Raw genomic sequence first — 27,962 nt, 5'->3', positions numbered from 1 at the left:
CTGACCAGATGTTTTTCAACCCAGATCTTTTGCACCAATGTTATTATATAATATAGGGTATAAGTTTCATCCGGCACCTGTGGTATATATATCGACATGTGAACTTCGGCTGCGTTTTTTCTATGGAGGCCAGTCACTGCCGGTGTAATGAAGTATTTCGACCCCCATAGAATAATGACCCCCCGGTCATTATTCTATAGAAAAAGTGACCCCCCGGTCATAGTATTATGACCTCCAGATCATAGTACTATGACTCCCCCACGTGAAGTAAACTGAACCTCACGAAGAATATTGACTCCCATAAAAAAAACGACCCCCGGTCACTTGGTCAAATTTAGTGATAACTCATGTATCTAAGGCCTAATTGCTGCATTTTATGCCCCCACTCGGGGCAGGGGGCATATAGATTTGCCCTTGTCCGTCCGTCCATCCGTCCTTCCGTTTGACCATTAGCCCCAGATACCATCACTTGACACAGAAATCAGAGCATTCCGCAACGGGAAAAGGGATTCTATTTCTAGACGCTGTATCTTGGTGTATACATTTTTTTCAGGAAAATAACAATTCACAATACGTTCACAAAACACACCAGTGTCAATAATCACTGCAAACTTCGGTATGAAGTAATTCTTCAGAAGAAAACTGCGCAAGAAACTGCTAGCATAGAACTTAGTATTAATAGAAGTTGCAATACTTAGCAGTGACAGTAAAGTACGGTAGCGGCAACAATAGAAAGTAGTAGTAGTAGTAGTAGTAGTAGTAGTAGTAGTAGTGGCAGTGGTTGTGGCAGTTGCAGTAGCAGCAGCAGCAGTAGCAGCAGAGGAATAAGTGACAGCAACAACAGCAGCAGGAGAAGAAGAGGTAGATGTACAAGACGTATTAGTGGAAGCAGGTATAGTAGTATCAATAGTAGCAGTTGTAGTAGTAGTAGTAGCAGAAGTAGTAGTAGTAGTAGTAGAAGAAGAAGAAGAAGTACATGTAGTAATAGCAATAGAAGTAGCGGCACCAGTAGTAGTAGTACAATCAAAATGTTAACTATTGGCAATGGAGGGTATTAGAGTTGTAGATCTAGTAAAATTGTCCGTTAGGTTTGGTGGGGATCACTTTTTAATAGATATTATCGTCGAAAGTCTTTTTAGGAGCCGGTGTTTTAAACGGAAAGAGTAACTGTTTTAAATAGAATAATGTCCGGGAATCGATATTGTATGAGAGTTCGAATGCAGTAATTTCGGCAGTGAGTATTTTACATGGAAGGAGTCACTTTTTCTATAGAATAATAACCGGGGTCGTTATTCTATGAGATTCGAAGGGAGTCATCTTTAGGGAGTCAGTATTTTACTTGGAGGGGTCAGTTTTTCTATAGAATAATGACCGGGGGGTCGTTATTCTATAGAGTTTTCAAAGGGAGTCAGTTTTTTATAAGGGGAGTCAATATTTTACAGGAAAGGAGTCACATTTTCTATAGAATAATGACCGGGGGGTCGTTATTCTATGGGGGTCGAAATACTTCATTACACCGGCACAGTTAAAGTTATATGAGGTACAGCAACTGTGATTGATGGACAGTCACTGGCCATAGTATATAATCATCAAGTTTAACCGGCATTTGTATTAACTTTCTCTATAAATGATGTAACGTTGGTATATGAGGAAGGCATAAATTGTTACACAGCACAGCGGTGCGGTGTAACGACCCAGTAAGTCAAATGAACTCGTACAAAACCTTACACAATTCACTCATCCTTTGTAAATCAATCAACACGTTTTTCCCGGGGCAACGCCTTTGTTCAGTTCACTTAGAACGTGATTTTCATGACTACACATTGTTATTGTTGGCGCCAGCGAGAACATTCAAAGGGACACGTCTAAAATGGTATGTACATTTTTTCTTCCTCTAACTTTTTCTATATTTTCTTTCTGTTTCTGTCGTTCATCTTTTTCTCTTTTCTTCCGTTATATCTATTAGTTATTCATTTTGTGTTTACTACATGTTTTGACCTATGGTAAAAATCGTGCAAATTCGACTGTAGTGTAAACAATGGAAACTATTTCTAGAGATATAGCTTATGCAGCTGCTTTCTCAGTTCTGCGGATTGATAAAAAAGAATAATACATCAGAATTTTCATAGTTTTAATTGACTAACTCGAAGTGAAAAGCATCGGGGGAGAAACCATGATTATGCTTAAACTGACGTAGATATTATGGAATTTTCGCGTGTACATGTTCCTATTTTCAGAAATGAACAATAACTATGAAAACAGCCAAATACTGCTTTGTGCAAATGTGTTTTTAATGGGAACATTGTTGATCGCGCAAACAAACTTGCACCCATGAAAAAAATGTTGTTTTTTATTTATTTTTTTTTGGGGGGGGGGGGGGGGGGGAGAGGTGGGCGCATGGTAATGCTTCCTGCCTCAACCCCTGTCTATCATCAAAATGCATTGTACAAAATTCGAAGAAAATGTTTATTTGAAACTTCCTTATTACTTACTGAATGAAGCTTTTACAGCGTGTTTTGACAAATGACAAAAATATTTTGGTCAAATCCCGAGAGTTTTCTTATCCTGGAAGTGAAAATGGTCAGTCCTGAATTATTTTTATAGTTTGGTTGTTCTCGATTGATCTACATAGACTGTAAGTCTTTCTACTGATTGTCAAGCTTTTTGTATAAGTGTTGTACTAATGAAAACAAGTGTTTAATTAACTTTGATTGTTTTAATTGCAAGTGAGACATTTATGTTTAACAAAGTCTTGTTGCTTTTTAGGCTGTGTCTTTGTGGCAGAGATAAAGTGGTGTATATAATATCATAGATGGGTCCATGTGTTTTCAGATTTCTACTGTAGCCTAAAAGGGTGCGTATGTTGTCTTACTTTCTGTGTTTGAAATTTCTAAACGAACACTACGATAAATATTTGTTTCTGTTCTTACACATCCCTTTCTGTATTTCATACCCTTAGTAAGGTTACTATAAAACGAAAATCTAGATAATGTTATAAAATGGATGACCGACGTTCAGCTAAATTAATATTTGACCTGTATTTGATTTTTAGCTCGACTATTCGAAGAATATTCTAGCTATTCTACTCACCCTGGCGTCGGCGTCGCCGTCGCCGTCGCCGTCGCCGTCACACATTGGTTAAGGTTTTAGCTCGACTATACGAAGTATAAGGAGAGCTATCCTACTCGCCCCGGCGTCGGCGTCTTTCCGCGACCCCACCTTGGTTAAAGTTTTGGTGCACTTTCTCTTTTTTCAACTTATCTCTGTAATTGCTAGATGGATTTGATTCAAACTTGAAATACTTATTCCTCATCATCATCCACATCATCTGACAAAAGGGCCATAACTCTGGCACCAATATTTCATGAATTATCCCCCCTTTCACTTAGATTTTCAGGTTAAAGTTTTGATGCACTTTCACTTTATCTCTGTTATTACTGAATGGATTTGATTCAAACTTAAAATAGTTGTTCAACATCATCACCCACATCATATGACACAAGGTGCATAACTCTGGCACAATTTTTTCATTAATTATTCCCTCTTTTTACTTAGAATTTCAGGTAAAAGTTTTCTGCACTTTCACTCTATCTCTGTTATTACTGAATGGATCTGATTCAAACTTAAACAATTGTTCAGCATCATTACTCTTATCATATGACACAAGGTGCATAACTCTGGGACCATTTTTTCATGAATTATTCCCCCTTTTAACTTCGAATTTTAGGTTAAAGTTTTGGTGCACGTTCGCTCTACCTCTGTTATTACTGAATGGATTTGATTCAAACTTAAAATAGTTGTTCAGCATCATCACTAACATCATTTGACACAAGATGCATAACTCTGGCACCAATTTTTCATTAATCATTCCCCTTTTTTACTAAGAATTTTAGGTTAAAGTTTTGATACACTTTCACTCTATCTCTGTTATTACTGAATGGGTTTGATTCAAACTTAAAATACCGGCAGTAGTTCAACATCATCACCCACACTATATGACACAAGCTGCATAACTCTGGCACCAATATTTAATGAATTATGCCCCTTTTTGCTTAAGATATACTTATATAGTGTTTTGATACATTTTATCTTTACCTCTCTTATTACTTTAAGTTGATATTTTGACATAGACTCATGCTATTGTGCAATATCTTCATCCACAATTGGAGTCATTAAACACACCAGTGACAGCTCTAGTTTCCTCAGATGTGCCCAGTTTCACTATCCAGCATCGAAATAGTCGAGCACGCTGTCTCCTGTGACAGTTCTTGTTTGCATGCCAGTACATACAGCTATCATTTAAAGGCATATAGATTTAAAACTTATTTTTTCTTTTTCTATGTCAATTACCAACATCACTGGGTCAAGTTAACTCTGACATGTATTTTGAGCAAATTATGCCCCCTTTTGGACTTAGAAAATCCTGGTTAAAGTTTTACATGCAAGATACTATCTCCAAAACTAATGCAGATATTGAACTGAAACATCACATGTGTCTTCGGGTTATATAACTAGTTGATAGCAACAAGTCCCGTAACTCTGACCTTCATTTTGGCCAAATTATGCCCCCTTTTGGACTTAGAAAATCCTGGTTAGTTTTACATGCAAGTTACTATCTCCAAAACTAATGCAGATATTGAATTGGAACTTCACATACATGTGCCTTTGGGGTTATAAAACTAGTTGAGGTCTTGCGTGCAAGTACATACAGCTATTACCAAAAGGCATGTAGGTTTAAAACTTTTTTTTTCTTTTTCTAGATAAATTACCAACCTCACTGGATCGAGTTCCATAACTCTTACATGTATTTTGGGCAAATTATGCCCCCTTTTGGAGTTGAAGTTTACATGCAAGTTACTATCTCCCAAACTAATGCAGATATTGAATTGTAATATCTGACTTAGGGGTTATAAAACTAGTTGATAGCATCAATTCCCATAACTCCGACCTGCATTTTAGCCGAATTATGCCCCCTTTTGGACTTAGAAAATCCTGGTTAAGGTTTTGCGTGCAAATACATACAGCTATTACCAAAAGGCATATAGATTTGAAACTTAATTTTTCTTTTTCAAGATCAGTTTCCAACATCACTGGGTCAAGTTCCATAACTCTGACATGTATTTTGGGCATATTATGCCCCCTTTAGGACTATCTCCAAAACTAATGCAGATATTGAATTGAAACTTCACATGTGCCTTGGGGTTACAAAGCTAGTTGATAGCATCAAGTCTCATAACTCTGATATGCATTTTGGTCAAATTATGTCCCCTTTTGAACTTAAAACTCTTATGATATTTAACATTTTGGGTAATATTTTCCTGCTTCTGGGACAATATTTCGAATAGTCGAGCTTGGCTGTCTTACGGACAGCTCTTGTTAGTATTACTTTTGGCTGTCGAGGCGTTGCCATGGAAGTAAATACTTTAAAATAGTTTTAAATACAGAATGAGATAAGCCCGCACGATTAGCTCGATAGGGAGAGCGTAGGTTTACGGATCGTGGGGTCGTGACGGGGGCGTATGTTCTCCGTGACGATTTCAAATTTTGATAAAAGATATTGTGTCTAAAATCATTCGTCTTCCACCTCTGATTCATGTAGGCAAGTTGGCAGTTATTTGCGGAGAACAGATTTGCACTGGTCAGAATCCAGGAACACTTGTTAGGTTAACTGAAATACTGTTGAAAAATGACGTTAAACCCAAAACAAAACAAAAAAGAAGAGATATTTAGGCAGAGCAACATTATGTTTTCTGTTTTCTTGCTATGTAGGTTGTGTTCAAGTGACAAAGTTCAAGATCAAAGAAACAGATCACAGGTGGATGTATTTTTCAAATATGGGATATCAAATGTATGTATTTTCCCCATTTTTTGTCTGGATTTTTTAAAGCAAAACAGATTTATATTTGCTTCTGTTCTTACACATGCCTTTCCGTATTTTATACAATCAACACTGTTACTATGAAAACGTACATCTACATTCTGATATAGATGCTATAAATGAATGACCGATTCTGTAATAGTGTTCATTGTTTTTGAGTCTTTTGTCTGATAAAAGTGATGTTGTCTTGAAAACATGTTTTATTAAACAGTTTTATGGCAAGTGAGGCATTCAAGTTTAACAAAATCATGTTTTTTCTTGCATTTTATCCCCCGCCGATGAAATCGGGAGGGGGTATTGAAATGGCGTTGTCCGTCCGTCCGTCAGTCCGTCCGTGCGTGCGTCCGTCCGCAGCAGTTTCTAAGAAACTAGTTGGTAGAATTTCATGAAACTTGAAATAAACATGAACGAGCATACTGCGATGATGCCCGTCAAGTTTTTTTGGATTGATCAATTTCCCATAGAGTTATTGCCCATGATTTAATGAAAAATGCCCAAAAATGTCCGTCCGTAGCCATTTCTCAGTAACTAGCAGGTAGAATTTCATGAAACCTGAAATAAACATGAACCAACATACTGCGATGATGTCCTTCAAGTATTTTTAGATTGGTCGATTTCCCATAGATTTATTGCCCTTGGTTTAATGAAAAATGTCCAAAAATGTCTGTCTTCAGCCATTTCTTAGTAACTATCGGGTAGAATTTCATAAAACTTTAAATAAACATGCACCAACATACTGCGATGATGCCTGTCAAGTTTTTTGGATTGGTCAATTTCCCTTAGAGTTATTGCCCTTGATTTAATGAAAAATCCACGTCTGCAGCCATTTCTCATGCAGTAACAAGTTGGTAGAATTCCATGAAACTTGAAATAAAATGAACCAACATACTTCGATGATGCCTGTCATTTTTTTTTTCCAACTGGTCAATTTTCCTTAGAGTTATTGCCCTTTAATTGTTTAAAAATCTTCAGATTTGTTCATAACAAACCAACCCATTGGTAGAATTTCACTAAACTTCTTTCATTCTTTTCCATGAACATTTATTATAAACATGTGAAGTTTTGTACCCACACCTGGTCACCAACTTGCCCCCCCCCTCCTCTCTCCCCCCAAAAAATAATTCGTTGCAATGACAACCGAAAGGTAAAACTTTAAAAATTTTCTTCTAAAAAAACAACAAAAAACAGAAGACCTAGAGCTTAGATATTTGATGTGAGCATTGTCTAGTGAACCTCTATCAAATTTGTTCAAATCATGACACCGGGGTCAAAATTCTACATAGGAAAATCTTAAAAAATCTTCTCAAAAACCAGAAGGCCTAGAGCTTAGATATTTGACATGTAGCATTGCCTAGTGAACCTCTACTAAAGTTGTTCAAATCATGACCCCGGGGTCAAAATTGACCCCACCCCAGGGGTCACTTGCTTTTACGTAGGAAAATCTTCAAAAATTTTCTAATAATAAACCAGAAGGCCAAGAGCTTAGATATTTCACATGCAGCATTGCCTAGTGGACCTCTACAAAATTTGTTCAAATCATGACCCCCGGGGTCAAAATTGACCCCGCCCCAGGGTTCACTTGATTTTACATAGGAAAATCTTCAACATTTTTCTAAAAATAAACCAAATAAAGGTCTAGCGCTTAAATATTTTACATGTAGCATTACCTAGTGGACCTCTACATAATCTGTTCAAATCATGCTGCCCCGGGGTCAAAATTGACCCCGCCCCAGGGGTCACTGGATTTTACGTAGGAAAAGCTTCAAAAATGTTCTAAAAATAAATCAGCAGGCCTAGATCTTGGATATTTGACATGTAGCATTGCCTAATAGACTCTACAAAACTTGTTCAAATCATGTCTCCCGGGGTCAAATTGACCCCGCCCCATAGGGTTACTTGATTGTACATAGAAAAATCTTCAAAATTTTCTAAAAATAAACCAGAAGGCCTAGAGCTTAGATATGTCACATGTAGCATTGCCTAATGGACCTCTACAAAATTTGTTCAAATCATGACCCCCGGGATCAAAATTGACCCCGCCCGAGGGGTCACTTGATTTTACATAGAAAAATGTTCAATTTAAAAAAAAATAAACCAGAAGGCCTAGAGGTTAGATGTTTCACATGTAGCATTGCCTAGTGGACCTCCACAAAATTTGTTCAAATCATGACTCAGGGGTCACTTGATTTTACATAGGAAAATCTTCAAAATGTTTCTAAAAATAAACCCCCGGGGTCAAAATTGGCCCGAGGGGTCACTTGATTTTACATAGGAAAATGTTCAATTTTAAAAAAAAACTAACAGTAGGCCTAGATCTTAGATATTTGACACGTAGCATTGCCTAGTAGACTTCTACAAAATTTGTTCAAATCATGACCCCGGGGTCAAATTGACTCCGTCCCATGGGGTTACTTGATTGTACATAGAAAAATCTTCAAAATTTTCTAAAAATAAACCAGAAGGCCCAGAGCTTAGATATTTCACATGTAGCATTGCCTAATTGACCTCTACAAATTTTATTCAAATCTTGACCCAGCCCCAGGGGTTACTTGATTGTACAATGGGAAATTTTCATAAATTTGCTAAAAAATAAACCAGAAGGCCTAGATCTTATATATTTGATATGTAACGTTGCCTAGAAGACTTCTACAAGTTTGTTCAAATCATGACCCCCGGGGTAAAATTGGCCCCGCCCCAGGGGTTACTTGATTGTACATCGGAAAATCTTCCAAACAATTTCTAAAAGTCATCAGTTTGACATTTGAAACGTGTAGCTCATATTACTCAGGTGAGCGATCCAGGGTCATCATGTCCCTTTTGTTATTATTTTTTCAAACCTTCCATGAATATTTATTAGCATGCAAAGTTGTACCGTTCCCTAACCTCATTCTCCATTCAGTCTTCCCCACCACTCCAATCATGCATCCCCATCTCCCAAGCATTATTTTTTTATATTTTTAATATCCCATCAATATTCAATATAATCATGTGAAATGTTGTACCCTCACCTGGTCACCCCCGCTGCTCCCCCCCCCCCCCCCCCCCCCCCCCCCCCCCCAAAAAAAAACAAAACAAAAAAACATTCATTTTCTGTTAAAATGATTTTGACTAATGGAATTATTTGCTTCTTAGTAACATCCTTAACTTTTTGCCGGATATATTTTTTGCTATTCCTCGCCTCAAGCCCTTTCGGCGGGGGAATACTAATTCATACAATTTGCTTGTTAAGTTTTGTTTAAGTGGCAAAGATCAAGCACAACATACAAATCATGGACAAAGGTGTAGTTAGATATGGAGACGTCAGTATGCATATTTTCCTATTTTCTTTGTCTGGAATTGCTGAAAGCAACATTATAATTAATATATTTGTTTCTGTTCTTAAGCATGCCTTTTTGTATCTAAACACTCAACAGGGTTACCATGGAAACGTACGCCTACATCTAAGTAGTGGTATCAATGGATGACAGACGTCCAGATGTACAGTTATACAGCAGATGAAGCATATGAGTCGTGCCATGAGAAAACCAACATAGTGGGTTTGCGACCAGCATGGATCCAGACCAGCCTGCGCATCCGCTGGTCTGGATCCATGCTGGTCGCAAAGCCACTATGTTGGTTTTCCCATGGCACGGCTCAATTATAAGGTGTGTATGTTTACTTTTTCTTCCTTTTGGCAACATTATGTTATGTTTGTTTCTGTTCATACACACGCCTGTCTGTATCTTATACACACAACAGGTTTAGCACGGAAACGCATGTCCACTTCAATGGATTGGTATAAATGGATGACCGACGTTCAGTTGTACTAAGTTATACAGCAAATTTTGGAGCATAAAGGGTGTGTATATTTACTTTTCCTTTGATGCGTAATTTGTATAAAGGTAATACTAAGATTATATATGTTTGTTTCTGTTCTTACACATGCATTTGTCTATCTATACACTTAACAGGGTTACCATGGAAACGTACCTCTTCAACTATACAATGGTATGTATATTTCCGCTTCGTTATACTGTATGTTTAGTGTTTGCTGTTTTGCCAGGGATTTGTTTACAGTGGCTACTTGGTTGTTTTTGTGGTGGTGTTTGTTGTGGTGTTTGTTGTGGTGTTTTCGTGTTTATGGAGGTGTCTGTGGTGGTTTCAATGTGGTCTTCTCGGTTTTATTCTTGATGGTTGTATTGTTTTGTTGAAAACGGGTATTTGGTGCGTTTTATTTGTTGTATTTGGTTCTTCGTCATGGTGTTTTTCTTTCTGCCATTAACAATGTATTATTACTCGCTTTGTATACTGTAGAAAATTATTAAAATAAGTTCAATATTACATTGTGTTATATTAACTTTACTTGTCCAGCAAATTTTAGATACCCGGAAACACGTATCAAGATATATGCAGACGAATAGGCATCATGTGCAGACGACAGCTTGGACTGGGAAGCGTGCGCCATTGTTTTATTTCTGCTTTTTATTCCTTTTGTTTTGCATTATGTTGCTTTTAATATTATACTATTTAGTATGCATCTCTTTGCAGAATTTTTAAGTTGAATACAAGCAGGTGTAAAGATGTCGCATTGTAGATGACACAATGGTCCAGTGGATGGTGAAGATAGCGCGGCTGATGTTGACTGTACAGACACACGTTAAGATGTCATGCTGTAGCTGTGACAATGGTTTAGTGGACGGCGCAGCTTGGTTCTTCTTCTCGGACGCACTGAGGTATATAATTTGTCTGTACAATTGGTGTTTTTCTTTTGCTAGCTTTATATTAGTAGTGTAGTTTTCAGCCAAATTACACACATTCATTTTTATTTCAATATATTTTCTATAAACTTGATATTTTCTGGTTATAGATCTACATTGTTTTAATTTACATAGTTTTAATTCATTTTTGTAAATTTTAAATCCGATTATTGTTAATTGTATAATGATTGTCTACCAGTATTCAGTCAGCAGAGCATTAAGAAAGCAAAGGTCACTTTTCCACTTGGAGTAATTCACAGTAGCATGGGAATGCGGACACAGATCCTGGTTTTGGTGAAAGAAATGCTCGAAATATCCGACGAGAAGCAATTTCTTGGATTATACACGTAAGGACTTACTATATCTACCACGCATTTTGGATACAAATCAGTTTAGGGAATGACAGAATTCAGTGTGGTTACACTACATTAACTGGTTGATGTATAAATTCGAAGATTTTCATGATTAGTGTAATTTTATGTCAACACAACTTTATCTGACTCACTGTAGTGATGTGGTCTAAATCAGGCAAAGGCTTGCGACAATATTAGCTTGAGACGGGGTTCGAATCCGTGATCACCGCTATGTGAATTTCAGACGCGGTTTTACAAATTGTAACATATTTATACGAACTTTAAATTTTATTCAGTAAAGAGTAAACATGGTATAAGTATCTTTTCATTTTTTAAGAAAGTTGAAAAATGCCCAGCTCGATGTTAAATAAGTATTGGTGAGAAACCCAAGAAAAAAACAATGTGCCTATTTATTGTATCAATAGGAAGAAAATGTTATTTGATGGAAAAATAGTGGCAGTAGAACTACCTTGCTGGTACCCTAACGAAGCCGGTCACCAGATGTGCATTGAAACCCTGTCGAACCCTTGCGTTAACATGGTAATCAGCCGTTATCAACAAGGTAAGCTGCTAAATTACTCAAGAATTATAATTTATGCGGCGCGAGTTGTAGTTGTATAAATGGGTGACAGATACACTTTTTGTTGCCGACATAACCATGCGACTGTTGGAGGGCTAATCTATACTGGTTTGAAACCCAGGGTTCGAGAACCGAGTTCTGTCGATTTATTTGAAACAACGTAAATGTGACAAGCACACTGAAAGCTTCTGTTGGTATAGACAACTGGTTTTGTGAAAAGCACTTTATTTGATATTTGATTTTTCCTGAGCATGTCGAGAGATTGATAAAGGAACGGTATATTGAGTGATATTTATTTTAGTTTACAAACTAATAATTTCGGTATCTGCAGTTAAGAATAATATCCACGTGATATAAGAAAATTCATAGCATGACAATTAGTGTTGCTTCTAGCAGACGACATATGTTCTTTATATTAGACGACTCAAGTAGCGAAAGACTTAAGGTTAGAGTAACCTTTAATAAGATATATATTGAAACTTATTTGTCAACGTTATATACACTGATATTAGATTGTTTAACGTACTTGTAAATCAAAGGCGATTTAAATTGATAAGATGTTTGTTGCGGAAATAACAAAAACAACAACTGAAGAGCGTGCTCTGTTTGTGCACTTTTTGGCAATTTATGAACTGCTTCTTGAGGTTATTATTGTCATATACTGTCATTTCATATAGTGCAGTAACAAGTTGTAAATGTAAGATACTAATTTTTATCACTTTTGACAGGCAAGATAGCGCATGGTTATAGTGGAAATCAAGCCTTGGTGGACCTTTCTTCTGTATTTGTCCCGTCTTGTTGATGGTAGACAGTTGTTCCACACCTCGTACACAACAGAGAAACCCCCTCGAACGAAGACTTCGTTCAGGTAAAGAGAAATATTAGATCATATGTATGCTGTGTTAGAGCTGCATTGTCTGCAGTTGTTTGCACAGTTCAGATGAAATAAAGATAAAGTGGATATGTGTATATTATCAGAATTTTGATGAACGAATTTTTTTCTGGAGTAATGGCTCTTTTTACGGACTTGGAAAATACCACAACTACAGCATAACATTCTGTACTTAACTCCTCAAATCCAAGTGGAATTTTAGCTCGACTATTCGAAGAATAAGTAGAGCTATCCTACTCACCACGGCGTCGGCGTCGGCGTCACACCTTGGTTAAGTTTTTCGTACCAGTCCACATTTTGACAAAGTCTTTTGAGATAAAGCTTTGAAACTTTCAACACTTGTTTACCATCACCATGGCCAGTTATAGGCAAGAGTACATAACTCCATCAAGGATTTTGGCTGAATTATGGCTCCTTTTGACTTAGAAATCATGGTTAAGTTTTTCGTACCAGTTCATATTTTGACAAAGTCTTTTAAGATAAAGCTTTGAAACTTTCAACACTTGTTTACCATCACCATGGCCAGTTATAGGCAAGAGTACATAACTCTGTCAAGGATTTTGGCTGAATTGTGGCCCCTTTCGACTTAGAAATCTTGGTTAAGTTTTTCGTACCAGTTCGTATTTTGACAAAGTCTTTTGAGATAAAGCTTTGAAACATTCAGCACTTGTTTACCATCACCATGTCCAGTCATAGGCAGGAGCACATAACTCCATCAAGGATTTTGGCTGAATTATGGCCCTTTTTGACTTAGAAATCTTGGTAAATATTTCGTCCCAGTTCATATTTTGACAGTCTTTCAAGATAAAGCTTTGAAACTTTCAACACCTGTTTACCATCACCATAGCCAGTTATAGGCAAGAGTACATAACTCCATCAAGGATTTTGGCTGAATTATGGCCCCTTTTGACTTAGAAATCTTGGTTAAGTTTTCCGTACCAGTTCATATTTTTTGTAAAGTGTTTGACATATGGCTTTGAAACTTTTATCACTTGTTTAGTATAATAGTCTCTATCTGTAGGAAAGAGTACATAACTCTGTCATCTATTTTGGCTGAATTATGGCCCTTTTTGAACTTTGAAATTGGTTCTGTTTTCATACAAGTCCACGTTTTGTAAAAACTATTTGACATATGGCTTTTAAACTTTGAACACTTGTTTATCATTATGATTTCCATTTGTAAGCAAGAGTACATAACTATTTTGACTGAATTATGGCCCTTTTTGGACTTTGAAATTGGTTCATACATTGCCATTTAGTGCAAGACTTATCGAAATCAAAGAAATACAGGAACATTGTTTGTCTAATCTATTTATTTCTTTTGTCTGAATATCTGTGGAAATATTTTGACCCCTTTCTTTAATCAATTCTTCGAATAGTCGAGCGCGCTGTCATCAGACAGCTCTTGTTAGTAAACCTCATCAACTTCAAGTACACAAGTGCATTTTTTTTCAGGAGTTGCCCAACTCGTCATTTTCAACAATCAATTTCAGAATTGAAATTATAGATATTTTAGTGTCCAAAATGACTGAAATTTACAAGGGAAAACATCCCATCAAAATCGTTTTTAGCTCGACTTTTCGAAGAAAATGTAGAGCTATTGCACTCGCCCCAGCGTCGGCGTCGGTGTCGGCGTCGGCGTCGCCGTTGGTTAAAGTTTTTGATAAAGTCAAATATCTCTGTTACTATCAAAGCTATTGACTTGAAACTTATAATAGCTATTAACTATCAAAGCCTACACCTGGAGAAACAATCCCCATAACTCTGATTTGAATTTTGACAGAATTATGCCCCTTTTTAACTTAGAATTTTTGGTTAAAGTTTTTGATAAAGTCAAATATCTCTGTTACTATCAAAGCTATTGACTTGAAACTTAAAATAGTTATTTAATCCCCTTAACTCTTGATTTGAATTTTGACAGAATTATGCCCCTTTTTAACTTAGAAATTTTGTTAAAATTTTTGATAAAGTCAAATATCTCTGTTTCTATTAAAGCTTTTGACTTGAAACTCAAAAAAAAGTTATTTACTATCAAAATCTACACCAGGAGACACAATTCCTATAACTCTTGTTTATATTTTGACAGAATTATACCCCATTATAACTTAGAATTTTTAGTTAAAGTTTTTTATAACGTCAAATATCTCTGTAACTATTAAAGCTTTTGACTTGAAACTTAAAATATTTATTTACAATCAAAGTCTACACCAGGAGAAACACTCCCCATAACTCTGATTGAATTTTGACAGAATTATGCCCCTTTTAACTTAGATTTTTTTGTTAAATTTTTGGATAAAGTCAATTATCTCTGTTACTATCAAAGCTTTTGACTTGAAACTCAAAATAGTTATTTACTATTAAAGTCTACACCAGGAGACACAATTCTCATAATTATAATTTGAATTTGAACAGAGTTGTTACAGAAAGGAAAGCATTGTTACAGAAAGGCTAAAACAATAAAGACAAAACGCACAAAGTTAGACGTCAAGACTAATAAATCTAGGAGGCCTTTCCAAAAGAAAGCCTTTCAATTTGCATAAACAAGTTATATAACCATAAATTCCTTGATAATTGTCCAAGTCATTATGGTTAAATATTGACCACAACAAACCTACAGCAAACCTTGAAGAAAAAGAATTCAATGATCTCGAGCTACTCTGCACATTTTCATTGATTTTCATGGAATTACTGGCTATTGTAGCGCCAGGCCAATAAAAGATAATTTATTTCAGATCTAAAGGCAAGGAGACAGTGTTTGCCATTATTGAAAGACACAGGAAAAGAAGCAATGACAGAAAACAAATATCACCATACCGCCTTGTCTTTAATATTTCCAATAGCTGACAGTCCGATGTAAGCCAGGTAATTCCTTTCAGAATTTTTGGTTGATATTTGACTCTGTCTGTAAGCAGTTATGCCTCTTATATGTAGTGGAGAGACATATTGTTTTAGTGCTGTCCGTCCGTCCGGCTGTACGTCTGTCCGTCTGTCACAAAGTTTGTCCACGCAACTCTTTCGACACCACTGAATGGATTTACACCAAATTTCGCAAGAGCGATCATTGCGTGGCCTAATTGTTCATATCACAGGCAGGTTTTGGTTCGATGATTTCTTTTGGAACTATGACCCTTGATTAGCCAATTGTTTTGATGTTTTAGTCACTTCTCTCTTAAGCTCACTTGAGCCAAAGGCAAATGGTGAGCTTTTGTGACCGATCAATGTCTGTCAGTCGTCAGTCGTGCGTCGTCCGTCCGTCAACATTTTCTAAAAAATCTTCTTGAAAACCACTGGGCAGAGTTAAACCAAACTTCACAGGAATGGGCCTTGGGTGGCCCCCTTTCAAAATTGTTCAAATAATTGAATTCCATGCAGAACTCTGGCTGCCATGGAAACCGAAAGGAAAAACTTTAAAAATCTTCTTATCCAAACCGCAAGGCATAGAGCCTTGATATTTGGCATGTGACACCATCTAATGGGCCTCTAATTGTTCAAATTGTGCCCCTGGGGCGTAAAGAGGCCCCGCCCCGGGGGTCACAAGTTTTACATAGACTTGTATAGGAAAAATCTTTAAAAATCTTCTGGTCTAAAGCCACAAGACCTAGGCCTTTGATATTTGGTATGTAGCATTGTCTTGTGGTCCTCTACCAAATTGTTCAAATTATGTCCCTGGGGTGAAGAGAGGCCCTGCTCCGGAGCGTCTCAAGTTTTACATAGACTTATATTGGAAAAAAACGTTACCAATCTTATTGCCTGAAACTGCATGGCATAGACTTTTGATATTTGGTATGTTGCCTTTCCTAGTGTTCCTCTACCAAAATTGTTCAAATTATGCCCCTGGGGTGAAAAGAGGCCCAGCCCTAGGGTTCCCAAATTTAACATAGACATATCTATAGGGGAAAAAATCTTCTTGTCTGAAAGTTCAAAGCCTAGGCCTTTGATATTGGGTATGTAGCATTGCTTAGTGGATCTCATACAAGATTATTCTGATTATGCCCCTGGGTTGAAAAGAGGCCCCGCCTTGGGTGTCACTTCTTATATGAGTTATATACGAATAAATATTTCAAAAAATTATCAAATCATATTTCCTAGAGTGCTAAATCATAATTACCTGATGACCCGAAGTGATTAGGGGTTACTTGACTGTGACCTTGACCTACTGACCTACTTTCTTGTTTTTTAAGATACAGACTTGAAATTTGGATGACATGTACAGTTTTTCACACCAGTCTTAAAACTGACTCTCAGTGACCATGAATATGACATACTGACCTACTTTCTAATATTATAGCATCAGTTTGCCATTTTTAAACATGTGGCTCATATTACTCAGGTGAGCGATTCAGGGTCATCATGACCCTATTGTTTCATTTGGCGGATTTCCACCAAACCGTACAAGAGAATAAAATACCAATTATGCATATTTTGGACATGTTCTGGTTTAGTGATTTTCAGAGGAGTTATGGCCCTTTCTTTGTCACATTTTATGATATTTCGGCAATTTTTCTTACACCATTGGGCAGATTTCCACCATACCTAAAATGAGTTATCAGTGCCAAGCCTAGTTATACGTATCGTTGGCATGTTCTGATTCAGTGATTTTCAGCAGAGTTATGATCCTTGATTTGTCATATTTTACAGTGTTTACACTTCTTGCTATATATAATTAGGCTGATTTTCATCCAAACCTAGCGTGACATTAGTGTGAAGCGTAGTTGTACATATTATCGTCATGTTGTGGTTAAATGATTTTCAGTGGAGTCATGACCCTTGATTTGTCAAACTCTATGATCAGCGCTATACTTTTTCTATACCACTGGTTGGAATTCCACAAAACTTCGCATGATTTACCACTGCCAAGCTAAGTTGTGTCCATCGTTGGAATGTTATGGTTCATCGCTTTTCCCTGGAAATATTTTGCAATTTCTGCGTTGCAAATGATGGGAGATATACGTTTTCGCGAAAAAACAACGTCTAATTTATTAATTTTATGTCATTTAATCTGCAACAGTTTTTAGCTCCACTATTCGGCGTGAACCTTCTTGGTTAAAGTTTTTCGGCAACCTTTGTTTTTCTGTCATATCTTTGTTACTATTGCTTATATCTTACTGTAACTTCAAATAAACATTGTCCAGTATACAAACAAAGCATGTGTAGGGGCTGGGCCCATTATACTTAAGGTGAAGGTCACCAGGCTGTTATACTTAGGTTATTTTTAAGTTTAAAGTTTTTCGGCAACCTTTGTTTTTCTGTAATAACTTGTTACTATTGCTTACATCTTACTGTAACTTCACATAAACATTGTCCAGTATACATACAAAGTATGTGTAGGGGCTGAGCGCATTATACCTAAGGTCAAGGTCACCAAGGTCTTATACTTAGGTTATTTTTAAGGTTAAAGTTTTTCGGCAACCTTTGTTTTTCTGTCATATCTTTGTTGCTATTGCTTATATCTTACTGTAACTTCACATAAACATTGTCCTGTAAACAGGCAATGTATGTGTAGCGATTGAGCCCATTATACCCAAGGTCAAGGTCAACAAGGCCTTATACTTTTTGGCAACCTTTGTTTTTCTGTCATATCTTTGTTACTTTTGTTTATATCATACTGTAAGTTCACATACACATTGTCCAGCATAAAAACAAAGTATGTGCATGGGCTGGGCCCATTATACCCAAGATCAAGGTTACCAAGAAGTTATACTTTGAATTATTTTCTTGTTAAATTTTTTCGAGAGCTTCGTTTATAGACATATCTTTGGTACTTTAAAATATAATGACTTGAAATTAAAAATATTTGTTTATAATCATCTGCATGTGTGGCTACATACCCCATAACTCTAATTGTGTTTTTGACAGAATTATGCCACTTTTGTACTTAAATTTTTTTGCAATCTTCGCTTTCTGGATATAACTTTGCAATATAAGATAAAAACTTGAAACTTAAAATGTATCTTTATCATCATCATCTGCATGTGTGGTAACAATTCCCATAACTCTGATTTGTATTTTTGACCGAATTATGACCCTTTTACAAACTTAGTTTTCTTGACATAACTTTGGTACTATATAAGATAATGACTTGAAACTCAAAATATGTCTTTATCATCATCATCTGCATGTTTTGTAACAATCCTAATAACTCAGATTTGTGTATTTGATGGAATTATACCCCTTGGTGTACCTTCCTTTTGAAGTAGGTCTCTTATTCAGACATATATTTATTTTACTGTCAAATCCCCGAATAGTGGAGCGCGGACAGCTCTTGTTATTTAGCTCGACATTGCGAATTATGTAGAGAGCTATCCTACTCACCTTTGCGTCGGCGTCAGCTATTTAATGTACTTTCGCTTTATCTCTGTTATTACTCAATGGGTTTTCTTCAAACCTAAAACACTGGTTCTTCATCATCCGCAGCATATGACACAAGGTCAATAACTCTAGTGCCAATCTCTCATGAATTATGTCCACTTTAGTTAAAAGTTTTAAGCTCGTGTTTTTTTCTGCGCTCAGTGTTGAAGACCCGAGATGCATTAGGAGTTTGTACTGCCCTTCCGTCTGCACCCAGCCGTCACACTGTCTTGTGTACTCGACCCCTTTTACAGTTTCCTTTCAATTCGAATGAAACGTTTTAGACTTGACAATAAAAGTACACCTGTACCATGCTTACCATCTCAAATCAAGATCAGTAAACATCAACACGAAGTAGACACTCATGGTGAGCTATTGTGACCGCTCAATGTCCGGCGTCCGTCGTGCGTCGGCCGTCCGTCATTATTTCCGACAAAAATCTTCTTGAAAACCACTGGGCAGAATTACACCAAACTTCACAGGAATGATCCATGGGTGGCCCCCTTTCAAAATTGTTCAAAGAATTGAATTCCATGCAGAACTCTGGTTGCCATGGCAACCGAAAGGAAAAACTTTAAAAATCTTCTTCTCAAAAACCAGAAGCCCTAGAGCTTAGATATTTGGTGTGAAGCATTGCCTAGTGGACCTCTACCAAGTTTGTTCAAATCATGACTCCGGGGTCAAAATTGACCCCGCCCCAGGGTTCACTTGATTTTACATAGAAAAATCTTAAAAAATCTTCTTCTCAAAAACCAGAAGCCCTAGACCTTAGATATTTGACATGTAGCATTGCCTAATGGACCTCTACTAAAGTTGTTCAAATCATGACCCCGGGGTCAAAATTGAGCCAGCCCCAGGGTCATTTTAATGTTGCGTCGCGCATAGCTCCAAAAGTATTTGACCTAGAGTCACCAAAGTTTACAGGAATGTTGGTCAGCATGTGCAGTTTTGCACCTGGGGTTTCGCGTCCGGATTCATCCGGTCATGTAGGAGTTATGGCCCCTGACTTAGTAAAAACGGGTCATTTTAATGTTGTGTCGTGCGTAGCTCCAAAAGTATTTCACCTAGAGTCACCAAAGTTTACAGGAATGTTGGTCAGCATGTGCAGTTGTGCACCTGGGGTTTTGCATCCGGATTCATTCAGTATTGTAGGAGTTCTGGCCCCTGACCTGGGAAAAAATTGTCATTTTAATGTCATGTAGTGGGGGCATCTGTGTCCTATGGACACATTTCTAGTTAATATTTTATCACCAGTTTGACATTTGAAACATGTAGCTCATATTACTCAGGTGATCGATCCAGGGTCATCATGACCCTCTCTAATAGCTCATCTGATTTAAAAAAAAATGAGTTATTGTCATCATTTGATCTGTGTCGGCGTTTGCGTTGCTTGTTTAAGTTTTATATTTAGGTCAGCTTTTCTAATAAACTATCAAAGCTATTGCTTTAAAACTTGAAACACTTATTCACCATCAAAAGTTGACACTGTACAGCAAGAAAAATAATTCCATTTTCCTTTTGCAAGAATTATGGCTCTTTTTGGACTTAGAAAATCAGATTTCTTGGTTAAGGTTTGTGTTTGCGTCAGTTTTTCTCGTAAACTATTAAAGCTATTTCTTTAGATTTTGCAACACTTGTTCACCATCAAAAGCTGACTCTGTAGAGCAAGAAACATAACTCCATCCTGCTTTTTGCAAGAATTATTGCCCCTTTTGGACTTAGAAAATCATGGGTATGGCAATTTTTCTATTATACAGAGAAGAAAATCATGGGTATGGCAATACTTCTATTATACAGAGACAGAAAGTCAGATGAGCATCTGCACCCGCAGGGTGGTGCTCTTGTTTGGATTTAACAATAATCCAATATATACTTTGTTCCGATTTAACTCCCTACACTTTCTATCCAGTTTAAATGAAAATTGGTGTACGTTATTAACATGAAATGCGCAGGTTGTCCGGATTTCACTGTAAAGCGTGCGTGCGCAAATTAGTCCTATTATTAGCAATTTTTAGCTCGACACTATACAAAGTATAAGAAGAGCTATCCTACTCGGCCCGGCGTCGGCGTCTTCCGCGTCCCCACCTTGGTTAAAGGTTTTTTTACACTTTCTCTTTTTAGCTCCCCAGAGCCAAAGGCTCAGGGTGAGCTATTAGGATCACTCACCGTCCGGCGTCCGGTGTCCATCGTCCGTCCGTAAACTTTTACTTTAAATGAAATCTCCTCATAAACCGCTAGGCCAATTTCATCCAAATTTCGCAGGAATATTCCTTGGGTAAAGCTCTACAAAAATTATTCAAAGAATTGAATTCCATGCAGAACCCTGGTTGTCATGGCAACCGAAACGAAAATCTTTAAAAATCTTCTTCTCAAAAACCAGAAGGCCTAGAGCTTAGATATTTGGTGTGAAGCATGGACTTTATTCAATTTTAATCAAATTTATTCAGATCATGACCCCGGGGTCAAAATTGACCCCGCCCTAGGGGTCACTTGATTTTACATAGGAAAATCTTTAAAAAAATCTTCTCAAAAACCGGAAGACCTAGAGCTTAGATATTTAACATGTAGCACTGCCTAATGGACCTCTACTAAAGTTGTTCAAATGATGACACCGGGGTCAAAATTGACCCCGCCTCAGGGGTCACATGATTTACATAGATTTCTATAGGAAAATCTTAAAAAAAAATCTAAAATTAAACCAGAAGGCCTAGAGCTTAGATATTTCACATGTAGCATTGCCTAGTAGACCTCTACAAAATTTGTTCAAATCATGATCCAGGGGTCAAACTGACCCCGCCCTATGGGGTTACTTGATTGTACATAGAAAAATCTTCAAAATTTTCTAAAAATAAATCAGAAGGCCTAGAGCTTAGATATTTGACATGTAGCATTGCCTAGTGGACCTCTACAAAATTTGTTAAAATCTTGATCCAGACCCAGGAATTACTTGATTACACATATGGAAAACTTCATAAATTTGCTAAAAATAAACCAGAAGGTCTAGATCTTAGATATTTGATATGTAACATTGCCTAGTAGACTTCTACAAACTTTGTTCAAATCATGACATTTGAAACATGTAGCTCATATTTCTCAGGTGAGCGATCCAGGGTCATCATGACCCTCTTGTTTCAACTTATCTCTGTAATTACTTGATGAATTTGATTCAGACTTGAAATAGTTATTCCTCATCATCACCCACATCATCTGACCTAAGGGTCATAACTCTGGCACCAATATTTCATGATTTATCTCCCCTTTTCATAGATTTTAAGGTAAAAGTTTTAATGCACTTTCACTTTATCTCTGTTATTACTGAATGAATTTGATTCAAACTTAAAATAGTTGTTCAACATCATCACTCACATTATATTACACAAGGTGCATAACTCTGGCACAAATTTTTCATGAATTATTCCCTCTTTTTACTTAGAATTTCAGGTTAAAGTTTTGATGCACTTTCACCCAATCTGTATTATTACTGATGGATTTGATTCAAACTTAAAATTGTTGTTCAACATCATCACCCACACCATATGACACAAGATGCATAACTCTGGCACCAATTTTTCATGAATTATTCCCCCTTTTTACTTTGTCCATTGAGATATTACTTTGATATTTTGCATACTTGTTTACCATAATGATCCCAATCTGTAAAAAGGAGGAGGCAACTCTATCACGCATTTTGACTTAATTATGGCCCCTTTTCGACTTAGAATATGCTTATTGTACTGTTAAAGTTTGCATACCACCCCAAAGGTTTTCAAAGTCCATTGAGATATTGCTTTCATATTTTGCATACTTGTTTACCATTATGACCCCAGTCTGTAAAAAGGAGGAGGCAACTCTATCAAGCATTTTGACTGAATTATATCGCCTATTCGACTTAGAATATGCTTATTGTAATGTTAAAGTTTGCGTACCACCCCAAATAATTTCAAAGTCCATTGAGATATTGCTTTCATATTTTGCATACTTGTTTAACATCATGACCCCAGTCTGTAAAAAAGAGGAGGCAACTCTGTCAAGCATTTTGACTGAATTATGGCCCCTTTTCGACTTCTTGGTTAAGTTTTGTGTTTAGGTCGGCTTTTCTCCTGAACTGTCAGAGCTATTGCTTTAAAACTTGCAACACTTGTAAACCAACAAAAGCTGACTATACACAGCAAGAAACATAACTCCATCCTGCTTTTTGTAAAAATTATAGTCCCTTTTCTCCTAAACTATCAGAGATATTGCTTTAAAACTTGCAACACTTGTTCACCATCAAAAGCTGACTCTATACAGCAAGAAACATAACTCCATCCTGCTTTTTTCAAGACTTACAGCCCCTTTTGGACTTAGAAAATATCAGATTTCTTGGTTAAGTTTTGAATTTAGGTCAACTTTCTCCTTAACAGTCAAAGCTTTTGCTTTAAAACTTGGAGCAGTTATCTGCTTTTAAAAGCTGACTCTGCACAGCAAGTACCATAACTCTACATTGCTTTTTGCAAGAATTATGGCCCCTTTTGAACCTTTTTGAAAATCATGGGTAGGACAATATTTCTATTTTACAGAGACAAAAAAATCAGACGAGCGTCTGCATCCGCCAGGCAGTACTCTTGTTAATCCTAGTAGGCCTGGAAACTCTTACTTGCGTTTTATCAAAATTATGACCATTTTTGTACATCGAAAATTGGAAGTGTTTGGTTAAGTTTCACATTTTTAGCTCTACTCACCCTGGCGTCGGCGTCGGCGTCGGCGTCACACCTTGGTTAAGTTTTTGCATGCAAGTACATACAGCTATCATTTCAAGGCACATAGCTTTGAAACTTAATTTTCCTTTTTCTAGGTCAATTACCAACCTCACTGGATCAAGTCCCATAACTCTGACTTGTATTTTGAGCAAATTATGCCCCCTTTTGGATTTTGGTTAAAGTTTTACATGCAAGTTACAAACTCCAAAACTAATGCAGATATTAAATTGAAACTTCACTTGTTTCTTCGGGGTTATAAAACTAGTTGATAACAGCAAGTCCCATAACTCTGATATTCATTTTGGCCAAATTATGCCCCTTTATGGACTTAGAAAATTCTGGTTAAAGTTTTGCGTGCAAGTACATACAGCTAGTACTCAAAGGCATATAGATTTGAAACTTATTTTTTCTTTTTTAGGTCAATTACCAACCTCACTGGGTCAAGTCCCATAACTCTGACATATATTTTGAGCAAATTATGTCCATTTTTGAACTTAGAAAATTCTGGTTAAAGTTTTACATGCAAGTTACTATTTCCAAAAAATGCAGGTATTGAATTGAAACCTTACGTTTGTCTTCGGGGTTATAAAACTAGTTGATAACACCAAGTCTCATAACTCTGACCTTCATTTTGGCCAAATTATGCCCCCTTTTGGACTTGGAAAATTCTGGTTAAAGTTTTGCACACAAGTACATACAGGTTTTACTAATAGGCATATAGATTTGAAACTTATGTTTTCTTTTTCTAAATCAATTACCAACCTCATTGGGTCAAGGCCCATAACTCTTGACATGTACTTTGGGCAAATTATGTCCCCTTTAGGACTTAGAAAATTCTGGTTAAAGTTTTACATGCAAATTACTATCTCCAAAACTAATAAAGTTATTGAATTGAAACTTCACATGTGCCTTTGGGGTTATAAAACTAATTGATAGCAGCAAGTTCCATAACTCTGATATGCATTTTGGTCAAATTATGTCCCCTCTTGAACTTGAAACTCTTTTGATATTTAACCTTTTTGGATAATATTTTCCTGCTTCTGGGACAATATTTCGAATAGTCGAGCTTGGCTGTTTTACGGACAGCTCTTGTTATTTTTATAAGAGCTATAGCCTTGAAACCTTGTACAGGTTTTTAGTCTCACTTTTCTTTTCTTTTGTCAAAATTATAGTCCTTATTGTACTAGGAACACTGGGATTTCGTGGTTAAAGTTGTTGTTAAAATCCACCTTTCTTGAATTCTGCAAAAGCTATAGCTTGAAAATATGTTCAGTTTTTAATTTGACATTACATCTTGAAGTATTTCGTATACTGATTATTTGTTTTCATTTTCAGATTCACAAATAAGAAGTATCTGCAGAAGGAAGAACCAATTATGGTAGATCCACGACAGTCCTGGCAACATGGCATCACCACAGCCCCGACACAAGCCTTGTTAAACTGATTATAAATAAACTGACATGTATATAATTATACCCTCATGTACAAAGTACATGGGATTATATTGGAGTCACATTTGTCTATCTGTCCATCATGTCCGCTAGGAAGATTAAAAAAACTGGCTTCATTTATTAGCCTCAACAGGAATGTTCGTTGTGCACAACCCAAATCACTAGGAACAAAGTCATTACTACTCTTGGAGGACAAAGTTCAAATAACTTTAATTTAGTGTCCGCTCCATATATTTCTAAACGAATATTTAGGTCAAGCATTCGTTATTGTACTCGCCCTGCCTGTATATTTTCTTAACAGCTGCGTATATTAGCATTATACTTCACGTAAGGGTTGAAATTACTGGGGTCATATTTTGCTGGTTAAATCTTAGATTGCTTCTAATATCTTCTCATACACCCGCTCCTACCCCCTACCCTAACCCACCCCCAAAAGGAAAAGAGTCTTATTGTTTCATCACTCACGCTTACTTATATCCTATAACAATAAATATTGGTCAGCATTTTTCCGAATAGTCACGCGGGCTTTCTTTACAACAGTTCTTGATATAAAATTAGGATAGTTAATATATGTAAGCACTCACAACCTAGTTCATTGGGTCAATGGTCAAGTTCTGACTTAAAAGACCGCATCATATTGTCTAATCTAATAAAGTAAGTACTGTCAATTCCATTTAGCCGAAATAACGAAAAGCACAACACATGCCACTAGGTTAAAGGTCACTGTGACATATAGGAGGTCAAAGGTCAAATAGGTTTGTGTCTGCTACATATCTTGTAACCCCATTTTCCTTACGACCATAAAACTAGCAATAAATATCAAGAAGACCTGTATAGAACCCAGATTATTAAGTCCAAGGTCAAGGTTACACTTGAATGTCAAAATGATGACAACATTGACTTACCCTGCATCAAAGCAGCGTCTGGGGGTAACAATAGCTCTAGTTTATCATTTTTAGCGGACAAAATTTGTAATTGTATCAACCATTTGACAAATATTTCCTAAATTTTAAGATAAATATTTTAAACAAAAATCAGGAAATTGTTTTTTTTTTAACACTGATACAGTCAGACTATTTTTAGACACAGCGAATATTTTAGCTTGGTTTGTTGTCAGTCATGATTTTATGCAAGGTATTTTTCTAAATGATATTTTTGTTGCAAATAGCACATTTGACATTAATGTTTATTAAATCAGGGACAGCGAATTTTTGTAAGAATAAAAAAACATGATTTGGTTAACTATTTCAAAAAGTGTCTCAAATTTTTGCTCTTTTGAACAGTTGCGTTTTAACTGGTCAGGGATAGTTTCAAAAATGAATATGTGTATAAAAAGCTACTTTTCGCAAATTGCATAGTTTGGAGCGGGGGCTGAATTCCAAACTCAAATATATAGAGGACAATTATTTGTTTCAGTGTAAGCTCGAAATAGAAACATTCTAGTGTTCACACGTGAAAAGTTTTTAAAAATAATCACACGGATTTTATTCTAATGCATTTAATTATTATTTTTATTTTATATTTTCTGCCAACGTAACGCCATACGCAATGTGCAACGTTACTCTACATTTAATGGCAATATATAGTTTGGAAAAAAGTGACATAGTGACATTTTAATCTACATGTAGTTATGTTTTAGTTAAAAAGATATCCGATTCTACGTTATTCATATTCTTGCGTTAAATTGTGGTTACATACAAGTGAAAATTATATTTGGATTTCCCACCTTTAAACAATGGCTTTATCAGGGTATAATGCATCGTTGTTTTCTTAACCTTCTCAAAATATGATATATAATTCCATATGCTAGTAACTGCAGAATGTACCCATAAGACTGTAATTCTTTTATTCAAACTCCATTCTAGTCCTTTGTCTGGGTCATCTACATGTTGCTTTTAAAAGTCATTTGGCCTCATTTTTGTACACTGAATTTTACACACAGTTTGGCATAACTTTTAACCAACACTTAACTCTGAGCACTAACCTTAACCATTTGGGGCTGAAGTGACTTTTAAAGCAACTTTTATGGGAACAAGACTAGCATATCTATATAAATGATGGGTAGAAAAATGTTGGCAAACTTTCAGGTTTTTAGTCTACGCTTTTAATGGAACGTTAGATTATAACATGATACATTCATTGTTTTAAACGGAGAGAAATCCAAATATGATGTTCACTAGAACGAAACTACACTTTAACGCGGAAGGATATGAATTGTAAGGACGTGAAATATGCTTAAAAGCAACAAAGCTGTATAGTAATGCTTTCAAAAAACTAAAATACACGAGAGAATCATTGAAATATAAAATATTCTTATACATCTCTTAGACCTATTGAACTTATTTTCCAACATAAGCATTGTGACGTCATGAAATGTAGCGTAACGTTACCCTTGGCGCATGTCTTTGCATGGCTGAATAAGAAAAGATAATATGAAAAATAATTAGTTTAACTCGACAAAACATTTAAGTTAAGAATTAGATATGAATGTTTCATAATGAATTATTTTCACTTGGGAACGCTAGATTTAAGTTCACTCGGTGCTGAAATAAACGAATGTCTTCTATACCTTTTACAATAGCAAATGGGTAAAACTTAAGATGACAGAAATAACTAAAACAATCCCTTACCATTTTGAAATGACAGTCAAAGTTTCATTTTTGGTGCAAATATTGTTATACTGATTTATTAATGATATACATTTTGTACCTTGTATTGTAGTAACGTAGATACTTCAAAATATAATTCCAAGCTTACCATTTTTTCTCAAGGAGTTGAATTCAATGAAATTTTGTACATATCGTTTCAAAATATAAAATAATAGTATTTTTAGAAGTATTTTTATTGTTTTAACACTGTAGTTATACTTTTTAAATGTTATTTGCGATTATTTTTTATATTTTATTTCTGTTTGAAAAATGAATAAAATGCCATACAGTTGTGTTGATTATTTTAGTTTAAGAAATAAAAGGTCATACAATTGCA

General features: G+C 36.1%; 1 long non-coding RNA gene across 1 annotated transcript; it reads left to right on the top strand.

Annotated features, from left to right (window-relative positions):
- The first annotated feature begins 153 nt into the window (after positions 1-153).
- LOC123523413 (uncharacterized) lies at positions 154-27,962 on the top strand. Its single transcript, XR_008370295.1, has 9 exons — positions 154-1,873; positions 2,767-2,854; positions 5,770-5,848; positions 9,292-10,590; positions 10,814-10,961; positions 11,393-11,529; positions 12,276-12,415; positions 15,172-15,301; positions 24,862-27,962. It is a non-coding gene; the product is annotated as an uncharacterized LOC123523413 (long non-coding RNA).

This window comes from Mercenaria mercenaria, chromosome 3 (assembly GCF_021730395.1).
Source record: "Mercenaria mercenaria strain notata chromosome 3, MADL_Memer_1, whole genome shotgun sequence".
NCBI classification, from domain to species: Eukaryota; Metazoa; Mollusca; class Bivalvia; order Venerida; family Veneridae; genus Mercenaria; species Mercenaria mercenaria.
The sequence above is the reverse complement of the archived record's forward strand: the minus strand, read 5'-3'. Positions and strand labels throughout refer to the sequence as shown.